This window comes from Podarcis erhardii (genome assembly GCF_964252035.2).
Source record: "Podarcis erhardii genome assembly, chromosome: 9".
NCBI lineage: Eukaryota > Metazoa > Chordata > Lepidosauria > Squamata > Lacertidae > Podarcis > Podarcis erhardii.
In genome coordinates this window covers 22063718-22083465 of record NC_138512.1, presented here as the reverse complement: position 1 = coordinate 22083465, position 19748 = coordinate 22063718, and the positions used below count along the sequence as shown (strand labels likewise).

Sequence of the window (19748 nt, the reverse complement as noted above, 5' to 3'; positions counted from 1 at the left end):
GAGTGAAGTCCCCATTTTGCCAATGCTGGGAAGGGCCAGCTTAACTTTCCTCCCCTCCTGTTGCAAGGATAAGTCGCAACTTAACAGCTGCCCTGTGGTGATCTCCCTTAATCTCCAAGAGAAGCCGTGAGAGCCAAGACGTCTAATAAATATATAGATGATCTATGATTCGCTCTTCATTCAGTAAAGCCAGTCAAGTTAATTAGGAGTAGGGGAAGGATTGATTAATGGCCGTCACATAACATCGAGTTGGCCTTTCCTGCATAAATGCTGCATTGCATTTAAACAGCGGGTCCACTTTTGACGTTTAAAATGGGGGAAGTGCAGTGCTATAGTAGCTGTGGTGGAGAATAGGCCAACCTTCTGTGATCTGGTAGCCATGTTTGCCCAGCAGTGTATAAAGACTGCAAGCGACCTCCAGCCTTAGCTGTGCTCACAGCAGACCCACTGTCCATTAATTTCAGCAGGTCTACTCAGCATATTTTGCAGCCTTTAGTCAATCAATGGACTTAAAAGTCCATTAATGTAGTGAGTATGACTTAGTTGGGAATCACCCATAATCACTTCTGAATCCCATTTTGGGGCACTCAGCCAGGTCTGGGGCATAGCTGTCAACGTTCCCCCCTTTTTAAGAGAAATTCCCTTATTCCAAATAGGATTCCTCGCAAGACAAGGGAAAAGTTGACAGCTACGGTCTGGGGAATGGCAAGCACCTGCAGCAGACAGCCACAAAGTCTGGAGATGCAGAGGGAGAAACTGGTGACGTCCTACAGTGACAAGTGAGGGACAGGAGCTTTAATAGCAAGCCGTGGCAGATGATTGGCTCCTGGCTGTCACCTGATCATAGCTGTCACCCTCCAGGTGTTTTGTTTTCCCCAACACAGGCGTATCTATCTGATCCCGCCTCAAGCGTATTGATTTGGATCCCGCTGCTGCCGTCACTTTTGTGATGGCGAGTAGCAACAATCTAAATATCCCACCACAGGGTATTGATTGGATCCCACCGGCGCATAGATGTTATCCCAACACATGCATACCAATTTTGTGGTGGTGGGTATTGTTGTTATCCCACCGCTGCTGACACTTTTGTGGCGATTACACAGGGTCCCCGGATGTTTGACGGTCTATTGATCCCTGTGCCACCACTGTGATTGCTTTCCCACCACCACCAACCCGTTTCTCATGGGTACACACAGAGTCCAGACAGTTGTTAACATTAAATCAAATAAGCAAGTTTATTTTATAAGCCGTAACAAGTTTATGGTTTCAGATAATTTTTCTTGTCAGTTTCTTAATCTGAGTTTCTATACCGGCCTATACCTTTCCTAATAACTGCTAACTGATTATCCCAACTGTCTATCTGACTCCTCCTATCAGTTTCTCTCACTCTCTCACAACACAACTCGGCCAACCCACAGACTTATCCTCCCTCTTCCTTCTCCAACTCCCAACCCTCAACTGACTTCCAAACAACACCAACTCTCACTCTAATTCCTCCCCTTGGGTTCCCACAGGCCAATCACTTCACACTCATTTAACCCTTTCCTTATGACCCACCTAGGAGGGCAAACGCCACAATGGGATGCTTCCATCCTACTATTATTATAATTTTGTAATGTATGAAGCCCAAATGTGGATCACCATGCGTGATGAGCACATTGGTTTGTACATCTGGTGCAAAGGCCAACTGCAACTTCTCTCCATAGTGTGAAACATACTATGTTCTGGTATTGAAATAAATGCAGGTTTTCTGTGCAGGGAAGACATGTCAGGTGTGAGGCACCCTGAGCCGGGAGGGCACTTGGCACCAAATGCAATCACACTCTGCAGACTGTATCCTATTAAAAATATTGCATTTAGTGGGGTGCAGTAAATATTTATTTGTAACTTTCAGAGAACATTAAGCTGGGAGCAAACATTTTGTTGATGGCTACACTCTGCTTTTATTGGTAATTTTCACATAAATCAACTTATATATATGGAAAATGTATTCATAATCTGAGTTTTCTCTATAGTGATAAAATGTTTCTGCTTCTGGGGTAGAAAATAGCTTATTATGCAAACAACATTGCCTGTCTTACATTATGCATGGAATTCACCTGGCGAACATCAGAAAGCTTCAACCCAAATGTGTGTGTGTGAAGAAAAATAGTGAGTTGCATTTACTGAACCACTTGGCAGTTATAATTAGTAGAAAGTGAGTTGATAGCTCTATTTTGAAATGTATTTCATATTTGCCTTAGTAAAGTCACAGGAAAAACAAAAATGGAAACAGATATCACAATGCATGCCTATGGATTTTGAAATGATAGCCTCCAGAATGCCATTCCCAAATAAAACAAAGTAAAATGCAGGTGACACAGTTTTAATTGTTTTTAGTAATTTTTACTTACAGAGTGGCTCATGGCTATGATTGTGTTCACTCATTATTGCATTATCTTCTCTGTCGCTCACTTGATTTAATTAAGGGATTTGTGCATGTATTCTGGATTATCAGTAAAAAGAATAGCAATGTTAAGGAAGGTGGCCAGTTCTAAATAAACAGACATATGGTACTGGTTCAGATACAAAAATAGTGGTCCTCAAAGGGCCAGGGCACACAACTGAGTAAACTTCAACACATCTCACTGTGGATGTATTCAGGCCTGGCAAAAGACGATGAATAACTCATGATGTGATGTTCAGCTGATGTGTCTCAGTGGCCATAAATGAGATATTTTATTCAGAGCTTCTTTGACAAGTTATCCAACACCCCTTTTCTGCCTTGGCTATGCAAAAGGCCAACAAACAGAACGAAAACTGCAATCCCTGGGAACACAAACAGTGTCAACACACAGCTGTCCTGCAAGCTCTGCCTCACACTTGCTCAAAGTCTCAAGATGCAAAATGCCATTGCATCCCCAAAAACAACATGTGCGCCATTGCGCAATGCACGGGCTCTTTTTATATTTTTGCGAGGAACTTGCTGCTGAGACATCTCTCCCTCTCCTTTGATCTTCTTGCAGGGAATCTGGCAGAAGAAGAAGAAGCGGAGCTCCAATTGCACACCAGAGCTCTTTCCCCTTCACTGCATCCTGCAGTCTACCTTGCACCATAAGGAATCCTATGGAGGAAAAAGGGAATCAGAAAGGTTTGGAGGTCCATAGACAGCCCTTCAGCAGGGGCATAGGAAAGGGGGGTGGGGGGTGGGCGGACTGCCCTGGGTGCCCTCACTGAGTGGGGTGACATTTGGCACGCCGCCCACCTGCGACTCCCAAGCCTACCCTGAGCCATTTGGGTACGGGGCAGGAGCTGCGGCGCTTTGGTGTGGCATTCCCTCCCTTCCCCCTCCGTTTTGACAGCCTGGGGGAGGCTTGGGAGTCACGGGTGGGTAGGGCATCAAATGTCCACTATTGGCGGCTCTCTCCACCCCGTGGGTGGCTCACCTCGCTCCCGGCTGCAGGGCACACACGCCACTCCAGGCACCCAAGTGCCTATCCCGTGCCTGGGAGGGCAGTGTGATGGCCTGGGATTTGGACTCGGATGCTGAACCTGAGGGTTCCCAGCCTGCACAGGATTCCCCGCCTCCAGAACCAGCTGAGCCGGGGCTGGGGCATGAGCCTGAAGGGTCCTCACCTGTGCTGGATCCTCAGGTGCAGGCATCAGCTGAGTCTGCTCTGGCTCCTGAGGTGATGGAGGACTCATTGCCTGCAGGTGCTCCACTCTCAGCCCCGTCAGGGGAAGCTGAGGTTGCCTCTGGGTCCGGTAACCCTCCAGCCTCTCCTGAGCTGCAGAGGCTCAGGGCAGAGAGGCGGAGAGAACTAGGTTCCCATAGGAGGAGTGCTCGCCTCCAGGCCAGGAGAGGCGAGTCACCTGAGGATTGGGGCCGCCCTATGCCTCGGGGCAGATAAAAGCCAGCCAGCCCCAGTCCCAAGTTGCGGGAGCAACGTTGTTGGTAGCCAGTTCCTGCCTGAACCCTGTCCTGCCGGATCTCCTGACCTCGTCCGACTCCCTGCTTGCAAGCCTGTTCCTGACTTCACCTGGCTCCCTGCCCTGCACCCAGCTTCAGCTACTACGGACTGCCTCCATGTTGCACCTTTGACCATGGACCGGACTTGGACCTTGTCTCTTGGGTAACCCACGGGACCAGCACAGGCACCCTCCATGCCATGCACCCCTTGGGAGCATGCCCGCCCCGGGAAGTGCGGGCATATGTTCCGCCGCTGCCCTTCAGTGGCAGGTTGCTTCACTTCAGCCCAAATACCAAGCCCCTGTGGTTGTGAGCTCATGCCTATGTGCTGATCTCCAGTTCTAGAATTAATGATCAGCATAAGGGGAGCATTCATGCCTAGCCTCAATCCCCCATGGGGAAGGGGTTGTGCATGTTAGGATATTCCATTCCACCTTAAGTACAGGCACGACTGTTGTGTGTCACATGCCTGTTTACACCCCAGCACAGCTTGCTGGGAATTTCCGTTTGTGTATAAAAAGGTAAAGGGACCCCTGACCATTAGGTCCAGTCATGACCAACTCTGGGGTTGCAGCACTCATCTCGCTTTATTGTCCGAGGAAGCCAGCGTACAGCTTCCAGGTCATGTGGCCAGCATGACTAAGCCGCTTCTGGCGGACCAGAGCAGTGCACGAAAACGCCGTTTACCTTCCCGCCGGAGTGGTACCTATTTATCTACTTGCACTTTGACATGCTTTTGAACTGCTAGGTTGGCAGGAGCAGGGACCGAGCAATGGGAGCTCACCCTGTTGCTGGGATTCGAACCGCCGACCTTCTGATCGGCAATTCTGTGGTTTAACCCACAGCACCACCCGCGTCCCACCCGTTTGTGTATAGCTTTTGCTTTTAGCTGCTTGCTTGGACCCGAAGGAGAGAAGACATGTTTACCTCTTGTATGCTGAATAAACTGCTTGTAAATATACTCATCACAGCCTCTCCCTGCCACTTCGGTTGCGTAGTGTTTACTCTGCTGAGTAGTGTGCTCTAGCTTTGGAAGCTGGAGTCTCTGATGCTGCACCAAGGACTGCAGATCGCCTGGTACACCGGCCGGTGGGTTGGAGCCAGCTGGGGGTCTGCCAATTGCCCCCGATCCCTTGGCTGCATCCCAACAGTGCATGCATGCATGTTGTTAAATGACCATCCTGCACAACTGACGACGCTGTAGACTCCTCCTGTCCTTTCCTGCCCCCCAGTTACCTAACAGAGATAGCAACAACAGTAGCCTACCTTACAGGACTGCTGTCAGGATTACTCAGATATAATGTGAGCAAAGCACTTGCAGCATTTGAAATGTGCTATACAAACACTAAGTACTCTTATTATTGTGATTTTGCCAAGAATTTAAACCAGACGGCTCAGTTTGAAAATATCTGAAAACGCTATGCAAACCAGTGTATGGAGATTGATTGCTGCTGTCTGGCTTGATCATCAGCAATTCTATTTCTTTGGCATTTCTGATGCGATACCAAGGTGGGGGAAAATTGATAGTTGGGAAACGTCCTTGAAAATGGATCTACTGGGTCATTCATTGCCTCTGAAATGTTGGTTTTTTAAAAAATGCTGGCTAGGGTGAAGTTTGGCATGGTATGCGTTAGAAGAAAGGTTAACACAGGGTAGTCCTGCTCAGAAAAGACCCACTGAAATGAATGAAGAGGACTAACTTAGCTCCATTCATTTCAATTTTGTCTACTCTGAGTGAAAATTTGTTGGCACGCCACCCGTTGCTCTCATGGAGCCACATTTTAGCTATGCCTGTTAAGAGTCCAAGCTGCATCTGTTTGTCGCCCATGTTTCCTTTCCTGTGGATCCAGTGCAGGGTTGCCAACCTTTTTGGGTCACTGGGCATGTGTGCAAAGTGGAGAAATTGTTTTGGGTGCTACACAAATGGTGGCTGCTGGTGGTAGGCCAGAAGCCAGGCAGGCCAACAGTAGATTAAGCCAGAAACAATGACAGGCAGAACCACCCCCTGACTGCTTATAAGTAAGAAAGCAGCAGGTGGGGGGTTAATCGGAGAGCAAACTAAGGTTGGTGGGGCAATCAAAGGAGCCAGCCTACACTGTCTGTAACCAAGCACACACCACAACCTATTATATTAGGTTGCTTCTTTCTGGTATGGACCCAATAAGTGACAGGGAATGTTTCTATGGGCTCATGCGCAGACATGGGCACCATGTTTGTGACAGCATTGGACTAAGCATGGTTTAGCAGCTATTCTCTCTCCACAAGACATCCTGGAACTGTAGCATGGGTGGGAGACTAGGGAACGTGGCTCCCTCAACAGACTTCAATTCCTAGACTTCCCTGGATGTATCAAAATTATCCAAAAGGCAGGAAGAAGAAGAAGAGGAGAAGAGTTTGGATTTGATATCCCGCTTTATCACTACCTGTAGGAGTCTCAAAGCGGCCAACATTCTCCTTTCCCTTCCTCCCCCACAACAAACACTCTGTGAGGTGAGTGGGGCTGAGAGACTTCAAAGAAGTGTGACTGGCCCAAGGTCACCCAGCAGCTGCATGTGGAGGAGCGGGGAATCGAACCCGGTTCCCCAGATTACGAGACTACCGCTCTTAACCACTACACCACACCGGCTCCCTGCTCTTCCATATATAAGTATAATTATAAGGATATAAGTATAATTAAATAACATACCGTGAATATTCCCTCTGGATGCAATTTGCAGCCACTAAAATTGATGAGAGTATGCCAGCGACGTCCATGAGGTTCATCCTCTGATATTCATGATCAGATTAGTGTACTGATCTCTCGCCTCCATTGAGGTGAATAAAGCAATGGACTCACAGCTTTGTGTCCTCTGTAGCAGGTTCCCAAAGAAGCCAAAGGAAAATAACAAACACAGACGGCTGTTAGAGGAGGCAGGAGAAGCCACCCATCCCATGGAGACTGGCCAGCTCTCTGGCTGGAGCAAATTGAAGCACAAGCATCCCCTGGGAACAAGAACTTAGTTTAGCTGTTTTTCAAAACCAGTGGTGAACTCTTCCTTTTCAAAAAATAAAAAAAATTGTCCAGTAGCACCTTAGAGACAAACTAAGTTCTTCAGAAGAAGTGTGCATGCACACGAAAGCTTATACCAAGAACAAACTTAGTTGGTCTCTAAGGTGCTACTGGACATTTTATATATATATATATATATATATATATATATATATATATATATATATATAGACTGCGTCAGATCAGACCAACATGGCTACTTACCTGAATCTTCCTTTTCAAGTTTAACTCATACTGATGAGGATGCCTAGTGTAAGCTTCCTCTCTCATGCTTGCAAAAGCCCTGTACCTTCCACAATTGCCTGTAGAATGCAGCCCAGGGAATCAAGGAATTATTGACATGGTCTGAGTGCCAGGAAAAATAAAGGTAAAGGGTCAAGGGACCCCTGACCATTAGGTCCTGTCGTGGCCGACTCTGGGGTTGTGGCACTCATCTCTCTTTATTGGCCGAGGGAGACAGTGTACAGCTTCCGGGTCATGTGGCCAGCATGACTAAGCTGCTTCTGGCGAACCAGAGCAGCGCATGGAAACGCCGTTTACCTTCCCGCTGGAGCGGTACCTATTTATCTACTTGCACTTTGACGTGCTTTCGAACTGATAGGTTGGCAGGAGCAGGGACTGAGCAACGGGAGCTCACCCCGTCGGGTGATTCAAACTGCCGACCTTCTGATTGGCAAGTCCTAGGCTCTGTGGTTTAACCCACAGCGCCACCCGCACCAGGAAGAATACAGGGCGCTAAATGAGGCAGCAATCCTAGGCAGACTTGCTTGGCTGTTAAAGCCACTGGGATTTATTTCTGAGCAGATGTGCTTCAGACTGTACTGTTCATAGTGTTGTGAGTTTTTTGGGGGAGGTAGGCTGTATGCCTGAGCTCTACTTCTAATTCCTGGTTCCAGCACAGATTAAATTTCTGGAATAGTCAAGTCAGCCTGGTAATAGCCTGCTAAATATGGGTCGTTAAGGGAACAAAAGGAGTGGCTTTGTGCCAGAGGACCAATGGGTAAGCCTTCCCTCCTCAATGGTCTGTGACTTAGAAAGACAAAAGATCAGAATTGAGTTATGTGGGCTAGAAGCTGGATGCAAAAGTAGCAAGCTAGGAGGGGAGAGAGTCAGAGCCATGCCTGATATTTGCTGAGATCCAGGACTGCGGTTATGGGAGAAGACCCTCTTGGGGGTGTTTAATGCTGTGAACCCCTCCATTGTAGGCTCAGGCTGTCTGTATGGGTAAATAAACCATATATCATAAAGACGCCACACTCCCTGCAGTGCCTCATTTCCAAAAGGAATCATGAACCCTGGGTAAGCATGTCTGGAATTTCTATAATCTTGTACCACCTGGAGATTGGGGTGGTATGCAAGAGTAAGTTTGCATGAACATAAACTACATAATTTTAGCTCTGAGGTGGTCTTAATTTCTACTGTACTCTCAGTACAGCTGGTAATCTTCCAGCTGAATATAACCCTATCCCAGTTAAGAGTTCTGCCATTTCTCCTCCTCCACTGATGTAAAAGCCCTTCATCATACAAATCACTTTGTTAAAGTGCAGCAGAAAAATAATTCTAAGCTGCAGACCACATAAGTGATAGCCATAAAAAGCCAATAAGAGTTTCAAGATTCACTACTTACCACTGTAATATGGTCTTTATGCTTGATATTATACCTCGTGCCAGCCTCAACGTCACTTTGACTTTCTCTTGTATTACATTGAGGCCTGGTGTAGCATATTGGCTAAGGCTACAATCCTATGCACGCTTACATGGGAGTAAGTCCCAAAGAACATAGTGGCATTTACCATATAGACTCGAGTATAAGCTGACCTTTTCAGCACCTTTTTAATGCTGAAAAAGTCTGCCTCGGCTTATACTTGAGTGAGGGTCCCTTCGGGCTGCTTGTTCTTCCTCCGCCACTGCCACCACCACCAGGTTTGTGGTGTGGTGAGCCGCCTTATACACGAGTCAATAAGTTTTCCCAGTTTTTTGTGGTAAAATTAGGTGCCTCAGCTTATATTTGGGTCGGTTTATAACTTCTGAGTAGACAGGCAAAGGATTGCCCTTTAAGACACTGAGAAAGTCCCTTTTCTTTGAAACTTGCCACTGTCACAGGTTAACCAACACCTCGGTCCTGTTCATTTTTACTTGGGAGCAAGTCTTACTGTGGTCATGACCATTAACAAGGTTTAAAATGTCAGCTGCCAGGGCAATCCTCTACATCAGTGGTGGCCAAACTCCAGATGTTTTGAGATTACAACTCCCATCACCCCTAGCTAACAGAACCAGTGGTCAGGGATGATGGGAATTGTAGTCCCAAAATATCTGGAGGGCTGAGTTTGGCCACCACTGCTCTACATGCTAGCTCAGAGGGAAGCCCCATTGCCTTAAATATGACTTTCTCCCAAGTGAGTGTGTACAGGAATGCAATCTAGCAGCCAATAGGGTAGCAGTGCACCCCTATGCAAGTCTATTCAAATGTAAGTCCTGCTGAAGGCAAGTGGATAAGTGGGTGTAGGTGCCCTTTGACAACCTCAGTTTTCTATCTGTAATATGGGTATAAAAATATTGGCTCACCTTATAGCAATGGGGCCTGTTTCAGCAAAAACTTTGTTACTCAAAGTAGTTTCCTCTGTTCCATTACGCGCATGTAACTTATTTTAACACCTGTTAACTGATCAAGATTCTCAGGAGCAGGCAGTTAGCAGGCAAAAGCATTCATGATCCGACTAGCAATGGAAGAACGCATGTTTTTTGAGCGCTAGAAGAAGGAACATAGCACTGGTGTTGCACACACAAGGTCAGGCGGATAATAGCCCACAAAAGTCAAACTGCAGGCAAATACATTGTAATGCTGCTAGATAAGAGTGATTTGCAGTTGTTAAGAGAGCCAATAATTTATATCTTTGTTATGTGGAGGGCATTTTACAATCAGAGTTAATCACATTGCTTTATGGTTCCTCTGCTGGCTCAAAACTCGAAATACAAGGGAGAGGTTGCTAGATCATTATAGTAATTGCAACAAGGCCATTTCCATATTGAATGCCCCAAAACAACAAAACCAGTTACATGATGAAGGTACCCTCGAATGGGATGAAACACCTCTAAATTCTGCAGTCGGTACACAGAAACAAACAAGCAAATCACTCTCCCAGCCTGATAGTGAAACATGTCTTGTGGCCAAAGTATCTGTGTGACCCTAGCTATAATATAATACTGTTTTCAGCATGGATCACAAGTTCATTATTCATAAGGTTGGGCTTCTGGAAACATATTAAATCATTGGCTCCAGTTGTTTCTCAGACAGAACTGTAAAGGTAAAGTAAAGGGACCCCTGACCATTAGGTCCAGTCGTGACCGACTCTGGGATTGCGGTGCTCATCTCGCTTTATTGGCCGAGGGAGCCAGCATACAGCTTCCAGGTCATGTGGCCAGCATAACTAAGCCACTTCTGGCGAACCAGAGCAGCGCACGGAAATGCCGTTTATCTTCCCGCCAGAGTGGTACCTATTTATCTACTTGCACTTTGACGTACTTTCAAACTGCTAGGTTGGCAGGAGCAGGGACCGAGCAACGGGAGCTCACCCCCTCACAGGGATTCGAACCGCTGACCTTCTGATCGGCAAGTCCTAGGCTCTGTGGTTTAACCCACAGCGCCACCCCCCGTCCCGACAGAACTGTAGATACTGTTAAATGCCACCTCAATCTCTGCATGGTGAGAGACTCTACGGCAGGCAGGGCCAAACTTGGCCCTCCAGATGTTTTTGGGACTACAACTCCCATCATCCCTAGCTAACAGGTCCAGTGGTCAGGGATGATGGGAATTGTAGTCCCAAAACATCTGGAGGTCCGAGTTTGGCCATGCCTGCTCTATGGGTTTCAAGTGCTTACCTCAGGTTTGGTTTCCTTGGAATGAAGGTCAGCAGAGACCGTAGTGCTTTTAGGATATATTGCTTTATTTACACATATATACAACCTGAGCATTGGATGGAGGAGCTCATGACACTGACCCTCTCATAGATCTTGCTTCCCCTTTAGGTTTCCAGGGGAGCCCCAAAAGTCCAGCACAGAGCAAACATGTTATTGCATCTCCAGCTTCCAGCTTCCCTTTGGCTAGTTCTTCTTGTAGCTATTGCAGCCTAGCTCATCCGTTGAGCTGCTGCTGAGGGTGCTTAAGTGGCCAGCTAAGGCCGTTGACTTACAAAGAAACTTGTCATTCAGTATCCTCTTCTACTAGATCAGGCATGTCCAAAGTCCGTTTCAGGGGCCTAATCCGGCTTGCTGGTCACCGGTTGATTTAATCCGGCCCCGTGGCAGTATAAATCCTGGGGTAAAATCCTAAAAAAAGCTCAAGAACTTTGGTTGGACCTCACGCGGCGGCGCATGCTTATGATGTCATGTGAGCGTTGCTGACCTGGAAGTGACCTAAAAACATCACAAAAAGTCACAAAAACGGGTGGAATGGGGCACAGGCGGGATGTTGGCAGGCTTTTTCAATGATGTTTCAAATATACGCAATTTCACTGATGTGCACGGCGCCTCGAAACATAACCCCTGTGTAAATGGGGAGTTGCCTGCATATGAACTAAATGCTGAAAACATCTAACCCCAGAAAACCAGACTACTGTGAAATTCTTTTTTTTTAAAGATTTTTTATTGATACAACAAGAAAAAAGAAAAAAAAACACATATACCAAATTACACACAGAAATAACTATAGACACATAATTTTCTTAGCAAACAATATAACATATATTGGTCTTAACACTAAAGACCCAACCTCTTAGCTGTTTATGTTAGTTATCTGGTTTTTCTATGCAGCTATCGAGCTATCACTGGCTGGAATCTATGGGGCTATTCCTTGGCTTGTGGTTGGGCACACATCTGGAGATACTAGCAGGGCAGGACTTTGGGGGGAAAGGGTAGGGTCCCACACAGGGAGATGAGCAGGGGAATTTTAACCAGCAGCCTGACATTACATTTTGAGCTATGCAAAGCAATGCTATCTAAAGAAGTGCCCCCCCCCCCGTAAGACCATTAAGTCTTATAGTACTGTTTCTCAATCTTGGGTCTCCAGCTGTTGTCGGACGACAAGTCCCATTATCCCTAGCTGGCAAGGACAGTGGTCAGGGATGATGAGAGCTGTTGTCCAACAACAGCTAGAGACCCAAAGCTGAGAAATACTGTTATAGGAAGGGCCACAGCTCTGTGCTTTGCATGCAAAAGGTCTCAGAGTCATTTCCAGTTAGGGCTGGGAGAGGTTTCCTGTCTGAAATCCTGGAAAACTATGGCCTATCAGCACTGACAATACTAGGCCTTGGTCCAGTATACCTGAAGGAGCAACTCCACCCCCATCGTTCTGCCCGGACGCTGAGGTCCAGTGCCGAGGGCCTTCTGGTGGTTCCCTCATTGCGAGAAGCAAAGCTACAAGGAACCAGGCAGAGGGCCTTCTCGGTAGTGGCGCCCGCCCTTGGAACACCCTCCCATCAGATGTCAAAGCGATAAATAACTACCTGACATTCAGAAGACATCTTAAGGAAGCCCTGTTCAGAGAAGTTTTTAATGTGTGATATTTTAGTGTATTTTTGGTTTCCATGGAAGCCGCCCAGAGTGGCTGGGGAAACCCAGCCAGATGGGCGGGGTACAAATAATAAATTATTATTATTATTGATATGGGCGATCAGAATCAGCACAGGAAACATACCAAAATTTGTGACAGTAACTCTAAATTCCTGCAATAAGAAATACATCTTTAATTGGAATAGGGTCCTTAGTATGTTCCTAAGCTGCCACTTGATACTCTCTGGGTTCCTATCTACTGATGAATTTTTACTGTTTCCACATTTGGCATCATGCATTTTATATCAGAGAGTGTCTGTCAGGTTTTTGGTTTTTTTTAATAGAAAAAGTACATTCTCTAAGGCTGTTAAAAACCCGTGAAAGAAAATATTATTGTGCACATCCCTGATAGCAAAATCGCCATTGCCTAGTCTTCGTACTAAGAATTCAGTGAGACGCAGTAAGAAATCAATAAAAACACAAATTGCTCCATCAATACGTGCATTCATTTATACTCTTCAAGGTTATCTTTGCAATGTTGGTGCAGAGACGCATTCTCTCTGTCATGCATATTAAACCAGGCAAAGAGTTATGGAAAGGGAACCCAATCAATCAGAACAAATCTAGTCTAGCATACACAATAGATAGGTGCGGTGGGTTTCGTTTCTCACCCCCTCCTCCCTGCCCTTTTTAGCTGGATGTAGCTAATATTTTGAAATGTGCAAGGACCGTTTTATCAGTACAGTACTTCTAAGCCACTTTCATCTACATTTATAATCAATATGTCCCAAGGTTGACGTGCTATTAGCAGGCAATGGGTCCATATTCATTTTAACCACTTACCATGCCAATTGCCACAGGATTTACTCTCCCAATGTGAATGAATTTTCCCCAGCAGCTCACTCTGGCACAAGAGTTTTCCCTATGCGCAAAATAAAAGGGGAATCAGGCGACCCTTATCTCTGAGCATTCACCTTGGCCGAAAGAGAGTGACTGGAAATCAACTCTCTCACCAAAGAAAACACTGCATGACGGGAGGAGAAAAGGCAGCCGCATCCATTGTTGGGAAGAGTGATGCAAAAATAACCTCTTCTCATCTCTAGCTGTCAAATTTTGAAGGGGGGAAAATGACAAGTATTCACACATTCATACTAATTTCAGCCTGGAGCCTGCGAGACATTGGAACTGGGGCTGGTTCGTGTACCCAGTAGCTTCCACACTACTGTCCCCAATATTATTCCAGGTCACCAGGGTCACAGCTGGTAGGAACCAATGCCCCCATTGTGGCCACTGAGATTTGCATAAATACGGTGGCTTAGAAAAAGGAGCATCATGGCAGATACATGGGTGCTCCCAACTTGGAAGCTCATTAAATGGGAGGCCCAGTTCATTAAACTGACACTTGTGTGTGCAGTGGTCCAGTTAGATTTTGTAAAACCCTGGATTTAGGAACATAGTAAGGTGCCTTATACCAAGTCAGAACCATGGGTTCACCTAATAATAATAATAATAATAATAATAATAATAATAATAATAATAATTTATTATTTATACCCTGCCCATCTGGCTGGGTTTCCCCAGCCACTCTGGACGGCTTCCAACAGAATATTAAAATACAATAACCTATTAAACATTAAAAGCTTGCCTAAACAGGGTTGCCTTCAGATGTCTTCTAAAAGTCTGGTAGTTGTTTTTCTCTTTGATATCTGGTGGGATGGCGTTCCACAGGGCAGGTGCCACTACCGAAAAGGCCCTCTGCGTCCGGGCAGAACGATGGGGGTGGAGACGCTCCTTCAGGTATACTGGGCCGAGGTATACTGGATACAGAATTGACCTTCGCCTCCATGGACAGCTGTGAGTCCAAAATGACTCCCAGGCTGCACACCTGGTCCTTCAGGGGCACAGTTACCCTATTCAGGACCAGGGAGTCCTCCACACGAGCCCGCCCCCTGTCCCCCCAAAACAGTACTCCTGTGTTGTCAGGATTCAACTTCAATCCATTAGCCGCCATCCATCCTCCAACCGCCTCCAGGCACCCACACAGGACCTTCACCACCTTCACTGGTTCTGATTTGAAAGAGAGGTAGAGCTGGGTAGCATCTGCATATTGATGGACACCCAGTCCAAACCCCCTGATGATCTCTCCCAGCGGCTTCATATAGATGTTAAAAAGCATGGGGGAGAGGACGGAACCCTGAGGCACCCCACAAGTGAGGCCCAGGGGTCTGAACACTCATCCCCCACCACCACTTTCTGAACACGGCCCAGGAGGAAGGAGCGAAACCATTGTATAACAGTGCCCCCAGCTCCCAGCCCCTCTAGATGGTCCAGAAGGATATTATGGTCGATTGTATCAAAGGCCGCTGAGAGATCCAGCAGAACCAGGAAACAACTCTCACCTTTGTCCCTAGCTCGCCGGAGATCATCAACCAGTGCAACCAAGGCAGTTTCAGTCCCATGATGAGGCCCGAATCCCGACTGGAAGGGATCCAAATGGTCCGCATCCTCCAGGCGTGCCTGGAGTTGTTCAGCAACCACGCGCTCAATCACCTTGCCCAAGAATGGAAGATTTGAGGCTGGGCGATAATTGGCCATCGTGGCCACATCTAAAGATGGTTTTTTAAGAAGCGGTTTAATGACCGCCTCTTTGAGCGGATCTGGGAATGTTCCCTCACAGACGGAAGCATTCACCACCCCGCAGAGCCCATCGCCCAGCCCTTCCCGGCTTGCTTTTATCAGCCAGGATGGGCAAGGATCAAGGAGACAGGTGGTTGGTTTCACGCGTCCAAGCAGCCTGTCCACATCCTCGGGGGGTAATGGATTGAAATTGATTCCATGCAACTTGACCAGACAGAGCTCTAGCACTCTCCCGCCCCAGCCCTGCTCCCACGGTGGAGTCTACCTCCTTCTGAATCTGAGCGACTTTATCTGCAAAAAACTTTGCAAAATCGTTGCAGGAGATCTTGGGGTCTTTACAAAGCCCCGGTGGTAAAGGTGGTTCCGTTAAATTGCGAACCACCTGAAAGAGTCTCCTGCTACTATTTTTTGCAGATGCAATAGAGGCGGCGAAGAAAGTCTTCTTCGCCGTCACTATCACCATTTGGTAGGCTCGACGTTGAGCTCTGACCTGTGTCCGGTCAGATTCGGAGTGAGTTTTCTGCCACCGATGCTCTAGCCGTCTCAGCGATTGTTTCATCGCCCTCAGCTCCGAAGAAAACCACGGGGCTGTCCGGGCTCCATGCAATCGGAGAGGGCGCTTCGGAGCCAGACAGTCGATAGCCCTGGTTAATTCTGCATTCCAGCGGGCCACCAGCGAATCTGCTGAAAGGCCATCAACATGGGATAAAGCATCCCCTACCACTCTCTGGAAACCATTTGGATCCATTAAGTGGTGGGGGCGGACCATCCGAATTGGTCCCACCTCCCTGCAGATGGGAAGGGTCGCGGAGAAGTCCAGTTGCACCAGGAAGTGATCTGACCATGGCACTTCTTTTGTTTCACTTTTACTTAGTGTCAGATCACCCACGTCACTAGAGGTGAACGCCAGGTCTAAGGCATGTCCATGACTATGAGTTGGGCCAAACTTATTCAGGGACAGCCCCATGGAGGCCATGCTTTCCACGAAGTCCCGAGCGGCCCCTTGTAAGGTCGTGTCGGCATGGATGTTAAAATCCCATAGGACAACCAAACTAGGTGTCTCCAGGAGACAAATCTGCCACAACCTGAAGCACAACCTGAGGTACTATTTCTGGGTTAGCGGAGTCTGTAACCTGAAGCGTCAGTAACCTGAAACGTATGTAACCCGAGGTACCACTGTATGTACTTGAACAGAGCCTCTGAGCTGCTTTTTCTTTTTCTTTTAAAGGCCCATTGGGCACTGCTGAATGATGCCCAAAGGGCTATCACGTGGATGATGGCTTCAAACTTCAAGAAAGGAGATTCTCACTAAACATCAGAAAGTAAGACCTGATCGACAGTGGAACAGTCTCCCTCAGGAGGTTGCGGACTCTCCTTCTCTGGAGGTTTTTAAGCAGAGGTTGGATGGCCATCTGTCATGCATACTTTAGCTGAGATTCCTGCATTGGAGGGCATTGGACTCGTTGACCCTTGACTCTACAATTCTATGATCATAAAGACATTACAGTCTCCGCTGTGCCTCATTTTCTAAAAGGAAATACAAACCCAGGGCAAAGCATGCCAGGAACCCCTGTGGAGACTGGGCTGGTGTGCAACAATATCATATGGTTGGGTCCTTATTGTGGGGGGGGGGGGGAGTAATTGGCACTCTGATTATCCACAAACCTGTTTTTGTGAAAGCATCGCTAGATCAGATCTCAGCTATGAACCCATATCAGTTTTGTGTCTTTGCTTCCCCCCAAAAATCTTGCAGACAGTGCTAGGAACTGTCTGTCGTCCCTCAAAGAAGAACTACAATAGGAAGATTTCACGGGGAGAGGACACGACTGTTAAAATGCTAAAAGGCTGTAGTGTAGCCATGCTGCTAACAGTCTCAGTTATTCAGGGCACACTGTCTGCATATCATACATGAATAAACCCTGAAGAGGCTAATATATGCCTGTGCATAGTGAGTCTCTGTGCAACATGTAAGAGAGGAAAAGTCAATATCGTTTGATTTCTCCCAAGACAGTGTGAGATCGCTAAAATTTAAACAGACACCATTTTTTCTTGAGCAGCTCGGACTAGTCTCTTTCCTCTTATGCTATCTGCTTGAAATCAAGGCTTAATTTAAGCAATTCTATTACAAATCAAATTTCTATGCATAGGCAATGCTTGCGGGGAACGGGAAACGTTTGCAGAGTATTTTAATGTGGGTAAATGCTGTTGATTCTCACCTCCTTATTTGTTCTATTAAAAGTATATTCTATGACAACTCATCTGTATTTGCTTTAATCAAAACAGGATTTCTGAAAAGCAGCCTATACAAATACATGAAAGAAGATCGCCTAATATCCCCCTGCTCCTTGCCATCGGGCTACACATCTGACTCTGGCTTTCTGCAAAAGGAGACATTTCTAACAGCACAAATGTTTGGCTAGGAAACATTTCCCTCCCTTTTGGTCTCTTAAAGATTGATTTTCAAAGGGCCTCTGTACTCACTGTGCACCCAAGATTCTGGATTCATTAGAAAATCAGGTTTTTGCAGTTTTTTTTTCTTTTTAACCTTCAGACTACCTTGCCACACTCCTGCAAAGAATGACACATGAATGTTGATACAGCACACTTTTTTGTCTCTCCTAGAGACAAAATCATGCTATGTATAAATAGTGGATGCATTCCCTGAGCACCTATTCCTACGTAGACAAAATTGGACTCCCTATGGACATGAGGGACGTATCAACATGCTCAGGGGAATCTTAAATTTGCAAAAGTACCAAAAATCTTGGGTGAGCGGAATGAAGAGAACCTCTTCTCCCCTCAAATACTCCAATGAGGAATGAGCATGTTTCCATGGTCACGGAATGTTGATTGACAGTTGGGGTGGTTGTGGAATGGAGTATTCCGGAAGAGGAAGGCATGGCTGATTGGCAGCAACACTGAACAAGGGCATTGCATGCTGGAACATTCTGTGGCAGGTTGCAGTCGAATTAAAAACCATGCGTTGTCTATTGGATGCACCTTTTGTCAACACTCACAAAGGCCAACTCTGTTAAATAACGTGTTTAGAAGAGAAGGGTTTCACTCAGAATAGAAAGTAGAAAGTTGGGGAGTATTTTAAGGATAAGGTAAAGGTAAAGGGACCCCTGACCATTAGGTCCAGTCATGGCCGACTCTGGGGTTGCGACGCTCATCTCGCTTTATTGGCCGAGGGAGCCGGCGTACAGCTTCCGGGTCATGTGGCCAGCATGGCTAAGCTGCTTCTAGCGAACCAGAGCAGCGCACGGAAACGCCGTTTCCCTTCCCGCCGGAGCGGTCCCTATTTATCTACTTGCACTTTGACATGCTTTTGAACTGCTAGGTTGGCAGGAGCAGGGACCGAGCAACGGGAGCTCACACTGTCGCAGGGATTCGAACCACCGACCTTCTGATCGGCAAGTCCTAGGCTCTGTGGTTTAACCCATAGCGCCACCCACGTCCCATTTTAAGGATAGGTGATTGCAATAGATGAAATGTTAGCCGGGGATACTATGCGGTTTGTTTTATATGCTGCTGTGTCCATCATGTTCCATATCATATTAAAGCTCATGAAGTTCTGAAGAGATTTTTCAGGAAAGCACTGGAGAAGGGATAGATGGATAAAGGCAACCTTTTTTTGTTTTTTGATTGGTACTTCCCCTGCCCTCTGCATTTTCTTCATTTGTAGCTACAAAGCTCCTTTTTATGTGAGGGAAAAGAGAACTGGAATCCATCTAACTAAACCGGGGGTCCCAAATTCTGTTTTCTAAATCCTTCTATTCCAAGTGATGATCTGTGTGAGTGACTGCTTTTCACACTGGTCTCCCTTGATATGAGCAACTTTCTACAGAGGAACATGCCTGCCTACGAACCAACCAACATTTTAACTTTTTGATTGGCAGTTTATACCAAGTATTTAACAATGTCTGGATTGGAGTACGTGGCAGAATTAAAACCAGAAGAGCAATTATCTATTTTTTTTAAAATGGTAAACCTCCTGGATGCAATACAAATGCTAATTGCTTGAAGGGCTGGATCTCCTTTGCATGCTTATTAATAATATAGTTCTTTATTGCAGGATACAGCATTTATTTAGATTGCATTATAGTTGCAGATTTGTCTCCCCTTCCCTGCATCGCTTTAAGCCATCTATTCATAGGCCTGTATTCTTAAAACTGTATAAAACTATTAAAGAAAAGTAAACACACAAGAGAAGATTGCGAACTAAATATTGCAATGAGCACAGGAAGTAAATACAGACAAAAGGAAGATAATCAAGGAAAATTAAGTTGTGGTTGGTTTTTGGGAAAAGAAAATTGATATACATAAGCAAATGTTAGCAAAAACATCGGAGAATTCTGGACAAATATCATGAATTAAACCAAAAAAGACAAATGCCTATTACATTTTCAAAATGGTCGGACAGAGAGGGCCCCTTTCCCTAGGATAGCTTCCCTCTTGTTTCTTTGGCAGCTATCTGCAGGGAAGATTTTGGGTACAGTGGTACCTCGGGTTAAGTACTTAATTCATTCTGGAGGTCTGTACTTAACCTGAAACTGTTCTTAACCT

At 46.3% G+C, this 19748-nt stretch overlaps 1 long non-coding RNA gene across 1 annotated transcript; it reads right to left on the bottom strand.

Annotated features, from left to right (window-relative positions):
* Nucleotides 1-2076: 2076 nt before the first annotated feature.
* On the bottom strand, nucleotides 2077-17787 carry LOC309349730. Its single transcript, XR_014160143.1, has 3 exons — nucleotides 17664-17787; nucleotides 6636-6931; nucleotides 2077-3103 (listed from the first exon to the last, which is right to left on the bottom strand). It is a non-coding gene; the product is annotated as an uncharacterized lncRNA (long non-coding RNA).
* Nucleotides 17788-19748: the final 1961 nt, after the last annotated feature.